A 12677-nucleotide genomic window follows, 5' to 3' on the forward strand; every position below is an offset into this window, starting at 1 on the left:
CAGTTTGTATTTCAGGGCTGGCCATGAGCTGCAGCTGCATTGCAATGGTAGCAACACTCTCTGGGACCCTTGGAGCTTGCAAGCAGCTTGGCATCTTTGGTATCTGTGCTCTGAGGGGATGTTTCCACTCTATATGGCCACCTTTATCCATCATACCAAGAGGACACTAAATTTCTCTGAAATCTCTATCTTTAAATTAAATTTGGTAATAGTCAGTTAACAATTTCTGAAGTTACTGGTGGGATAGACAGACTTGCTGCTCACTAAGGTTTGTTTAAAATACCATTCCAAGCCATACACCCTTTTCATTTCCAACACATTTTGGTGAGTGGTCATGCTTTACACTATACAGCGAACAGCAGTAAAGATACATTTGTTCAAACTCACATTACTTTGACTGTGAAAGACTGAGATTCACCTTATTTCTTTTTACACTGGAATATACCTGTCAAAGTTGAAAAGGGGGGTGGGGGGGAAGGTGAGCATGAAGGGAGAAAACAAGAACAAAATATTCATGCAATATTTGGTAAGAGCCTGGGAAAGTAAAAAATTGTTTACATGATGAGTTAAAAATGTGGTAAACCACCTGAGAAGTCCTTTTAACAGATAGATTTTATAATATACTATATGATGCAACAACTGCTTTCTAGATACAAACGAAGTTAAGTTATCTACAGGTTGCTGGCTGAAAAAAAAAACACAATACTTGAGATCAAATTCATACTCCAATTTATCCATAGTTACATGCTGGAGATTAAATTCATACTCCGATTTATCCATAGTTACATACTGGAAAATGCTATATGGTATGCATCCTCCATTCTTAAGTACAATTTCCAGCTGAAGGCAACATTCACTTCTTAACTCATCAGCATTACTGTTTGCTGAAAAATATCTTAATTTCTCTTCAAAGCACTGTTGGAGTTATAATCTTTTCTTCTGCATTAATTCTGGTGTAAGCAGGAAGAGCTGATGGAGAGTTAGCTAGTAAAGGATGGTGGTGGCAGGCACCACTGCTATGGTCGCATGAGCATGGTGCAACAGCACAAAGGAGAGTGCATGAAGGAGAGTGTGATGTGAGTGTGTGTATGTATGGAGGGGTCTTCAGCTAGTGTAGAAAAAACTGTCAATGTATTATATCAAAGCTAAAGAAGGATGCAAGAAAGTGGGTTACTGTGCTACTATTCTTACTCCTTGTGTTCTTGTACATGCTGAAAGCAGCAGGATGGTATATATGCAGATGAGTGTGGAAGGGGAGTGTGAAGGCCCGTATGTATAGTTCTGCCCTGGATTTCAAAACAGCTTTGGCAGTCACATGGCCTATAGAGGTAAAAAATAGTGTTTTCTTTTTTTAGCTGACCGGACCTAAAACCAAGTAGTCTTTATGTTACGTGTGGTTATACGTGGTATTCAGATGCATAAAGTACACAATGGTTTGAGGTACATTTAATCATCATTTTCATTTATGGAGGAGCAGTGAAAAGGCGCTCTCCTTGGATTTTCTGTAGGAGGATAGAGTGGTTCTTGCAGTCACTAAACTACTGTCTGTTGTATAAGACTAACATTCAGCTATCATAGTCTGTCATTTTTGTGTGAGTATACAGTCTTGTACTAAATAATGTGGACATTTTGGTCATTACATTTTTTTGTTTGATACCAATTTGTGCAGGATGGTTAGATTTTTTTTTTAAATGCCTGTTAGTGCATATTTAGTATGTGCCTCTGCTTTGTCACTACACGTATGATCTTTGTCGATACAGTGTGTGGACAGAGATCTGTAGGATAACCATTTCTGTACTTGGTAGCACAGAACAGCCTGAAAACAAATTGAGTCAGAATGCAGCTTTTTCATCTTTTGTGTAACAAGTCGTAAAAATAAAATAAAATCTTCTATTAAAGCCATAAAGATGCCACTATGCCACTATGTGACTCTAAGATATCCCTTAGGAGGTCATTTCAAAGGGGCAAAATGATACACGTGAGTTCTGAGAAATTATTTTTGCTTCCAGTGAAATCAATCAGTGCAGAAGGGTCCTTAGTGATGAATAGACACTTCCTTTTATTGAGCTAAATAATTTCCTAATAAGGGTTGAATAAATGCTGTTGTTAACCACAAGAAATGTGTTGATTATATTAAAGGATTAAGTGCAAGAATAAAGTGAATTGCTATGCTGAATAATTGTTTGGAATCAGGCTGTTACAAATACATTATTAATAACAAATGCTATAGGTTGTCATGTTCAACTGGATTTCTTTTAAAATAAAAAAAGGACTTTTACATCTGAAACCATTTATGTCACTTAATATGGACTTTCTACTTTCTCTTACCTACATTTTCTGCTACAATCAATAAAATGAAAGTATATCTGGACTCATTAGGTAGTTGGCTATATACTATTTTCAGAGAGTTACTATGCAGACTACTCTGAATTACAGGGCTATATATTATTTACAAGTTGATATGGTAGCCTACATTGAAAGATTGTAAAAGCATCTTCAGAAAGTTAAGGGTGAGCATGTGAAATATATCTTAATTGGAATCTGCTATTGTATTTTGCATGTATATTTTTAAACTGCCATTCAAAATTTTAAATAAAGAATATTTTGGTTTTGAACCAAAGTATTCATGACTAAATTTTTCCTCACCTTGGCCGTGAAGCTAATTTAAAAATATTATTAGTGGTAAATGTGATTTTAGTCAGGAAATCAAGATGTGAATTTTTGAACATGTTTCTCCAAAGGTGCACTTCTCAAATTATTACTGTGAAAGTAATTTATTTCAGCCAAACACCCTTCCCACATATTGTTAACAGGAGTCTGCACTCCAACTCATTTAACAGCTTTTTAATTCAGTAGTTATTCCATTTTAATAGAGCCATTTCTTCATCATTCTGCATTTAGTGATAAATGGTGCCAGAACATATGATAAATTAAACCACAAAGAACAGTGTTAAAGTAATCTAAAGGGTTTAACTTGAAAGGAAAAAGTACCTAGTTTGCTCAGCACAGCTGTCTGAGAGTTCATATGGAGAAAAGCACTTCCTGCCAAAGCTAAACTGTGAAATAAATTTGAAAGTAAAGTTTGAAACTGCCACTGCTTTCAGAAGTTCCTCCTGGCAGTAGCAACCCAGATGCAAAATTGCATAATGCTGATTGTCCCATCAGTCTGAAAAAACATCTCACAAAAGCTGTAGTACACTTTCTTTGCTATGTTGTTTTAAAATGTAGTCATTAGAAGATACTAATTTAAAAATTGGTTTTAATACAACCTCAGAAAGGAACCCAACACAGTTTATTGGGAGGTATCCTCAAGTGGACAGCAAAACCCACCCAAAAGTTTTGTAAACTGCTAAGACAAGTAATTTTTGTTTCAGATCTGAAATTCAAGCACATTTTTTTTCTACACATATTAATAGATGGTGTCACTTACGCATATACAAGTGTTAGAGAACTTTAGCACAATTCAGCAATATGGGCCACTGTCCTGAGATGAGCTTCCTTCCATTTGTCTCAATCCATTGCACACTGCTCTCCTTTGCTCCCTCCGTTCTACAGAAACATGCCCCAGCCAGCCAGCCAACTGCAACTTCTTTGCAAACGAACCCATGCCCTTGGCTGCTTCCTTGCTTAATTAAGGACTCAAAAATTTCTGTGGAAAATAACTGGCAAAAGGGTGAAGGAACTAACATGTGGGCATATTTTAATGTAGGTCATTCATTATAATATGCATAGCATGTGTTAGCTTTCTGCTCTTGGCATTTTTGTAACTAAACCTTCTTAATTCTGAGCCCTACTTGGTATGGTGAAGGTAAATTCAATGGTAATGGAGTGCTTAGATAAATGATAATGAGGTATGAAAACCTTTTGAATCTTTCTGTAGAGAACTAAAGTAACCATTAAGTAGATCCATGCTGTGGTCTATGTAAAATGAATCTGAGATCTTAGTTCAGCTTCTAATGAATATCTCTTTTTTAAAGACCTCCTTTCTTGAGCAGGCTCTTGTTGGTAATACAAAGTTGAGTGTGCAAAGAATCATTGAGCAGGAGCTATCTTTCCAAGGGTAGGGATTTAAGAGCTTAAAGGTATTTGAAAAACTAGTCCTGAATGCTAGTTCCATTTGAAATCGAACATCTCTATGAAAGATCCCTTAAAACTGCTCAAAATATATATATATTTAAATTATTTTAAAACAGATAACAAAACAGAAGTGTTGTAACTTTAACCCTGTGGTGTGTGCTTAATTATTACTTAATGTATGCTGTAAGGACAGAATATTTGTAAACACTTCTTTAAAAAAAAATCTCTCTATGAATGACTTGTTAACAAAGTGAGTTTTTAACCAAATTGGCTTAGGAAGTGAAAACATTTTGCAATCATGTGGGCAAAATGCTAGAAGATTGAAGAAGGCTCTTCTGTGGCCTCATAACAGCCTTTGCTGCTCAAAAAATCAATGAGATAATAGGCAAAGACAATTTTCTGTGCTTTGAAATGTTTAGGGAGTGCATTTTCCTCTTCAAATCTTGTTTTTTCTTTTTTTTTCCTTTTTTCTTTTTTTTTTTTCTTTTTCTTTTTTTTTTTTCTTTTTAGCTGGTAGTTAAAAAAATAAATAAAAAATCAGTCACTCACGTGCTTCAATATCACACCCTCTATGTGAGACCTGCAAGTTTGTCACTCTTTAGGAGCAAACATTTAATCGCTTACTATAATAATAATTAAATGAGCCCAATTGTAAAAACTTAAACTTCCAATATTAAGTTGGAGCATATGAATAGTAAAGCTCAGGCTTAATGATCTCTAAACACTTTATTTTGTGGGTGGTCCTGTGACATACTATTTAGCAGCAGTAAACCTGTAACCTGTCACCTGTAACGAACAACAGCTTTACTGAAGTCAGAAACAAAGTTCTAATTTGTATTTGAATGTCTATGTATCTTAATATGGGCACAAAGGTCATTTATGGTCATTTTTCTTTTAAAATGATTATAAAAAGTAAGTATTATAGATGGTTTTCAAGCAGCAGTCTTCTGGGATAAAGTAGCCTATTTTAAAGTGAGGCCATAAAGGACGGCTGAGTTCTTGTTAACTTAGCTTTTGCTCTGAAATGAAAATAGGTTTCATAATTGTCAGTCCTGTTGGCAAAATGCTCTGTGTGAACACATCAAGTGCTCTGATTTTCAAATCCATCCCACATTAAAATCAGACCCTGCATAATGCTGTCAGAAGCTGACAAAGTACAACATTAACAATGTGTTTGGATAATAATTGCTTGATTTTGGAGATATTGTAATAAAGCCCAAAGAATTCCCTGGTGTGCATTGAGACCATAGGTGCAGTGGTGCTGACGAGCCTAAAGCTGGATGTACCCCAGGGTCTTCTTTGAGCTCCAGTACTGGTCCTGTAGTCACTGTAGGAGGAGTCTCTGACTGTGTGCATCTTGGGGGAAGTGAACAAAATTCCTTGGGGAACCAAGGTGGCCAAACAGAAAAGCAGGTTAACAGTGCTGCCACACAGAGTGGCTATATACAAGAGGAGATAATAATCATCAGCAGAAGTTTGTAAAAACAATCAAATTTGCTTAGGATTGATATTTCGTTTTCAGTTGGCCTACCAGTTAATTTCAGGTCAAATGCAATATTTTACCTTAGGGGAAAAAGAGAAGGCTAGAAAGGAGGATGGGGAAGGGCTTTAGGAGTCTATGGAGAAGAGGATCATGAAAACCTCCAAAATACAAAGGCTTTCAGAAGTAGCTTGGTTAAAACCAATACATTTCAAGGATTCATCTTTGGTGAGGAGGAAACTTCGATATAGAAACTTCTAAGCCTTGGCTTTAGAACACATACCAATATATCTTAGGTTTATATTCATTATATGTTGGTAGTAATCCAATGGTGCTGTCCTCTGACTTTTTTATTTTTTTGTTGGTACTTTGTGATTAGATTCTCTGTCCAAAATTCAATAGCATTGGCATGACCTTTACACTGTCCTGATATTTTGGGGAGGGATACCTAGAAAAGTTTGGTACAAAAATTGAAGTTGTACTCTAAGCCTCAGAGCTATAGGTTCTCTTTAAGGAATATGAGTTTAAGATTTTTGTTTTCTTTATCTCATCTGACACCTTCAATTAGCAATTAAATTAATATAAAATCTAAGTTATGCTAGTTCTTATATTGTATGGTGCATGGCATTATTGTTACTAGACTTTTGTATTTTTGCATTACATCCTAGGAATTCAAGTATTTGAGCTAGTTTAATTTTTATTATTATTATTATTTTCCCAAAGTGAATTAAGTGACTTAACTTTTGGAAAACTGGGAAAGTTTCTGACAGATGGAGGGCAAAAGACCCTTACATAGCTGCCATGGAACTTTAAATGGACAGTCACACCACAATACACTTTATTTCCTACTTGTCCAACATTTCCTTTTGTATACGGCTTATTACAATGTCTGGCCTTGGTAGGTTTTTCCACTAAGGGCAGAAGTGCAAGAAAACTCTACCTAAATTCTTTTAGTGTCCAATTCTCCCCCCAGCTGAAGTTCATAACCCCTTCTACTTTTATTTAACACCAGCTCAGATAGCCTGCAGCATCTCTCCTTTCTGTTCCCTCCAGGATTGTGTGTACCTTAATAGAGTTTCCTCTTAATCGCCTCCACTTTCCAACAACCACAAAATTTCCCTTAGCTTTATAAATAATCAAGGTTTCCACATCCCAGTTTTACCATATAAGGTTGCTCTCCTTTGTTGTACACTCAGCAATGCTAGACTGTACTTTCTTTACTGAGGTGATAACTTCTTGGTGTTATGCCACGCTGACTGGACTGCTTGCTCATTATGGGGGGCTTCCCTCAATTGACTTTGCTGCTTATCCAATTCAGAATTTGTTTTGCCTTTTCACCACTGTAAATCACTACATTATGGCAAATAATGTGTTTGTACTTCAACATACGTCATATTTTATTTCCTATTGTTCTTTGCAAAGGAGATTAGTTTTGATCTAATGATTCTCATTTCTTGCTTGATTATTTTATGATTTTTGGTAATGTCTGGAAACTTGCTTCTCTCCATTCAGAATCCTAGTTTGTGCTAAGACTTTCTGATCTATATTGCTCTTTACTTTTGTATTGACTGATTCCCCCATCCCATTTTCGTGTCAGCAAAAACTGTCTCACCTTTCTTCACATTTCTTCTGCCAGGTCATCAATATAGAAAGAGGAGAAAAAGAAAAAAAGAAAAAAAAAAAATCCAAAAAAGCCCAGTGCAAATTCTAATGCTCAAGGCATCATCTTACTTATAAACTCCCTGCATACCCACAGGTAACCTTTGTAACAGATATACAAGCCAGTTCTCTAGCCACTTTTAGTGTTGTATTTTCTGACCTTTATAGGGCAGGCTTTTCTGCAATTCTGTATTAGAAACATTCCTTAATTCCAATGTGTTTTGCCCAAAAGTTCTCTAGTCAACACTTTTGTTTCTTTAACAAAAGAAAGAACTCTCTGATTTTCTGTTTCTAGCATTAATTTCTGGAATCAGTTTGGACATTTTTCTTTGCTCTTTTCTCTGTTTCTGCATCTTGCTGTGGACTTGCCATAATAATCTGACATGATTACAAATTTCGTCTAGTTTGGTCCTGTACCTCCAAGGTTTCCTGCTAATCTTTGCTGTTCCATATCACAGCGTCAAGACAAAACCCTTCAACCTATACTAATATGTCTTAAAGGTACACTTTGGTGGTAGAAAGCAATTTTAGTGCCTAACAACACATCTAGATGGATCTTTATTACACATTCATTCCCCTGAGTGTCTTAACTTTTTAATTATAATTATTATCCAACTGTACGTTTTATGTCTATTTGCAGCTTTTTGTCTTCTCTTTCAGTATGAAGTTTTTCACAATGTTGTTTTGAAACAGAATAGTGTCTAGAGAACAGTGCTACATCTTGAGAGAAACATGCTGATTATGCTCTGCAGGATTTTAATGGACAGGTATGTTAGCTACCATGTGTCTATGATTTGCCAAGAGAGCAAATTTTGGGCATTAGATTTGCCATTTATTTATATTACACTTATCGCCATATTGGTAAACATTGTTTGGAACCATTGTGATGGCAGGGGTAAGATGATGGCAGCTGTCTAAAACCCAACTGTTGGAATGATACAGATACTGGATACAGATGGATCCATCTTTATGTTTTAATTATGCCATTACAATAACAAAATAATATATTAACATCGAGTATCTATATTTGCATGGTAAGTCTAGGAAGCATTAAATGAAAAATGTTGTGATACCACATTGCTTGTTTGTGTGGAAACTTTCTGTATGTTTACACTTTATGGTACTTCCAGTGTGTTTTGTGAACATTTCTTGACAAAAGTGGATAAATGATACCTTCTAGTGTATAAACAAAACACATTGTGCACTATCTCTACAGAATAATTGCTCAGATTTTTCTTCTTTCTTTTAATAAATAATTAAGGATTAGACTTGTTGTTCTCTGAGTTTACTTTCATGAAATCTTTATATGCAACTTTCGTAACTTCTTCCAAATTGCTTATGGACAATCCAAATAGAGATTTCACTCTATACTTGTGACATGAACAGGAGATTTTTATTGAATTTTGTATAGTTTTGATGGCCTCTTCTGTTGTTCAGAGGTCATTTAAATAACCTTGCTAATTGATGCAAGGTTATTCAGATCACTGGCACAGCAGAAAGAAGTTTTAGACTTAGACAAGTTTAACTTTAAAAAAGAAACAACAACAACAACAAAAAAAAAAAAAAAAGAGAAAAGCTCGTTCTCTACTTTCTGAATTATTGTTGAATACAGTGGTCCATTGCAAGAATGACATGCAATGGATGTCTTCTTTTAACAGCTTTTTTTGCTCATCATTTTTTCATAGGTAGGGTCCAGAACATTAAAATTTGGACACAAGAAGGCCCAGTAAAAAGGATTGCATTGAGATTCTCTTGGAAGAAGCTTTTCTGTAAAATAATACATTGATATTCAAACTATTCTTTGTTCATTTCACTAATGAGCCTGTTGTTAGTTTCATGTGCTAAAGACAGTGTCTCTTCAACTGCTTATTAAAAAGGTCTGACTGACTGGCTTACACGTTAATGACAGAGAGAAAGCCTCCTTTAAAGAGATATGCCTGTGAAGAAGAGACTAGACATCAAATCCTGGAGTTAAAGCATTTTCTGAAAAAAATAAAAACCTCTGAGAGGTTCTCTGGTGTAGTGATGGCTACAGGCACTTGATAAGGGGGGAAACTCAATACCCCTTTTATAGTATGAAGTAAAACAACAATGTCAAAAATAAGGTCAAATATTTTTTTTCCCCTCCTTCGTAATGAAAGTGGCTTCATTCAGATGATTAATTTCTTAATGTTTTCTCAAAAACCCTTTAGGCCATTTGTAGACAAAGTATGCTTCATACTTAAAACCAAAGATATTTCAAGCTACTGAAGTGTACATCATTGTTTAGAAAAGGTATCTTTGGAAGCTTTTGCAGGTTTGCTGAAAAGTTGAGTGATTTGGATTTCATTAATGAGAAAACTAACTTAATTCAGACTTAAAGAATTAAGACTAATTTTACATCAATATATTTTATTTAGTAGCTTTTTAAAAGCTGTATACAATTGTTTTAGTCATATTGATTTATTTATGTTAATTTTGTGCTGTATGATGATAATTCTAGTCTCTTTAGCTGCTGTTGAAGGCCATTCAGAATTTTCAGGTGTCTGAGAACTGTAACTTTCATTTCTGGAATGGGTCAACTTGCCACCTTGAGGCTATTCGACAAAAGCTGCTTTTCTTTGCAATAAGCAATGAAAGTGGATGAGTTTACTAACACTGCCACAGGTGCTCTTGCAGAATCAATTAATGTCTGCTACCGTATCATGGATGTTACAGAGTCTTTATCCTCTAATCAATAATTTTGGGGCAGAACAAAGTGCTAGCTAAGACTTCCCAGGACCTAACAAGCCTGGGACAAGCTGATTTTTTACCTCAGGCTGTTTCTTGTAATTCATTTGGTTGTTTTGGAATCACTCTTTGCCTTTATTTCTCTCAATGAAGCTTTCAGTCTCTGTAGTAAAGTATTCATTACCAGGCATCTGCACACTCCAGGGAACCTGCAGTTTGTGGCTGTCTAATAGAGTCTGTCTGTGAAACCCATCGACTTAGTCAAATCTTAGCTGAATTAGTGTTGCACAGAGGAGCAGTTGAGGATTTTGCAGTTTGAGTAACACGCAGGCCTTTTCCAGTGCTGTGTCCTGGGAAGGCGAATATCGACACTCCTGAAAGCGCTCTAATAATCTCCTTTCGTTCAAGTCCCACTAAGTGCTCACTCTCCATGGAGCCTGAGACTTGCAAAGTTGCATGAATTGTGTAATTTGGGCTTTTTATTATAGGGAATCTATTTTTTCCACATGCTTTTGACTGTAGGTGCCAATATGAACCACTAAATATAGCTCTGAAATTGTGAGACTTTGACAACAGAAGTTAGGAGACAGTTTCTGATAATCTGATGTCATAAAAGGTCCTAATTCCTTTGTCTCCAGAAGTGTTCACATGGTCCAGGATACCTACCTTGCATACCTGCATCTCACCTCTTTCCTTAAGTATATAGATTGAAAGTACGGGACTGAACTACAGGTATTGCTTCCCGTTTGGAAGTCACCTGCAAAATTATTTTTATATTTTGAAAAGGTGTTGAGCTTCCAAATCGGTGTAATCAACATATAGAAAAAGGGGGGGAGGGAGAGAGAGGCGGGATGGGACACATGGACAAGATGAACATAAGCGTACAGGAGGTGTTAAAGGAAGACAATGCACAGAATATATTGCACTGAATTCAGAAGTGTTTTCAGCAATTACTGTAGCCAGCAGAATTATGACAAACTGACTTTCTCTTATTTCTTTCTGGAGTTTGATTTGAAATTACAGAACTGCGGATTTACTGCTAACGATATTCTCACAATCTTTAAAACGAGGTGCCAAGGGTAATCAGCTGAATAATTTGATGGGAACTCATTGCACAGGCATCTGCATTGTTTAACAAAAATAAAAATTCTTTTTGCAGTAAATAAGCAGTATCTTCTAGAATAAACTCTGGAAATCCCTGCAAGTGATGTAAAACTGCACAATGCACAGTAGCTTTCCAAAATCTGAAGGTAGAAATTTGGGCTAGCCCTGCAGGAGACTTTCTTTTATGAGTCTGCATGCTCTAAGACGTAAGGTATGTTGCAAAACCCATTGCAGATCCAAATGATGGAAGCAAGGTCAATACTGTCCTCTGTCATACCATTTCAGAAGGCACTCCTAAAAACATGCTCAGTATGAGAAGCCATGAATACAAGACCTCATATGATGTGCAGTGTATTTTTGGAGATTGCACAGGATTAGAGGGAACCATGAATGGCCAACAGATGGTTGGCAGCAACTGCAGTCTCACTGAGCATTTTTGTGTTGTGGATGCGTTTTGGTCCTATTTATTGCTGCACTGTATTTATATATAATCAGTTGCAGAAAAGTAAGCTTTCATTCATCCCTTAATTTCTTGACTTTGATAATGCTGACAAGAGCTCTGTGCCAGAGGTTTGAACTATGCTGAACAGATGTATGTGCTTTGGGCTGAAGATTGGAACACCATATACCTGTTAGGCAGTGATAAATGCCAAATCAAAGATTGAACTGCTAACTGCTCCAAGGACAAGGGCTAGCAAAGGTGCTAGCACTTCAGAATAATTGTCATGTTTTCATTCTGTAGTGAGAGGATATATGTAGAGAGAGGTGGATACTTTGTGTGTGTTTATGTGTAATTCAAGGCTTGAACATGGTGGAGAGAGAAGGTTTCCTCAAAAGAGTTCTTTTAAGAACCCCAAAGAGCAAGGATTGTTATGTCTGTTTTATCTTTAAACATCAGAAAGACTTTAATTAAGATATCCCTGGGTTCATGTGAGTTTGGTAGAACTCACTCACCGGGAGGGTTTTCTATGCTCTTGAAACTCATTTTTAATGATACTGCTTCCAGAGAATTGTCTGAAGAGAGTCACTGAAAAATGCAATATATCGTATTATCATATCATATCATGCACAGTTACTGTTATAACCCGTCATAACTGATTTACATTAAAAATAAATATAGAAAGTCTAGTAGTCTGTCCAGAGAAATAGGAGACAAGAACATCTTGGTTTTAATTAAGACTTTGGTTCCTCTGCAACCTTGTTAAATTTACTTAACTCTCTTTGTGCTTTTTTTTTTTTTTTTTCATCTTCTCACTGATATGATGACTAAAATAACTTTGTTTTAAAAGCAATCCCATTACCTTTAATGCTACCATAGTTATAAAATGTGAATACACGAATGAGAACCTCTGTACCTCAGTCTCCCATCTGTAAAACAGGGAGGATAATATTTCCTGCTTCACAGGACATTCAGAAGTGAAATTTTTAAGTGTTGGAGAGGTGCTAGATGTTATGGTAATGAGGGCAACAGGAGAACTTACTAACTTGTTAATAATTAATTATCTAATAATTGTGAGGGCAATAATAAAAAATAGAAAAACACTGTACAATGAAATGCTAGGTATTACTATTACTAAGAATGTGTCTTATTTTTTTATGATGGCCAAGCTTCTTAAAAAATAAAAATAAACACCTTCCAGGACAGAAA

At 35.8% G+C, this 12677-nt stretch overlaps 1 protein-coding gene across 4 annotated transcripts in view; it reads left to right on the top strand.

Annotated features, from left to right (window-relative positions):
- The window catches only part of FIGN (fidgetin, microtubule severing factor), a 385491-nt gene that overhangs the window by 94071 nt on the left and 278743 nt on the right, over nt 1–12677 (top strand). Inside the window, exons 1-2 of one of the 4 annotated variants that reach the window (XM_084524068.1) lie at nt 7265–7313; nt 7877–7983. The exons of the other annotated variants lie outside the window; for them this stretch is intronic. The gene's annotated coding sequence lies outside the window, so the exon portion shown is untranslated. Of the gene's footprint in view, nt 1–7264; nt 7314–7876; nt 7984–12677 lie in introns of those variants that run through there. 4 annotated transcript variants of the gene reach the window in all.

The sequence above is a fragment of the Aythya ferina genome (assembly GCF_964211825.1).
Source record: "Aythya ferina genome assembly, chromosome: 6".
Taxonomy (NCBI): Eukaryota; Metazoa; Chordata; class Aves; order Anseriformes; family Anatidae; genus Aythya; species Aythya ferina.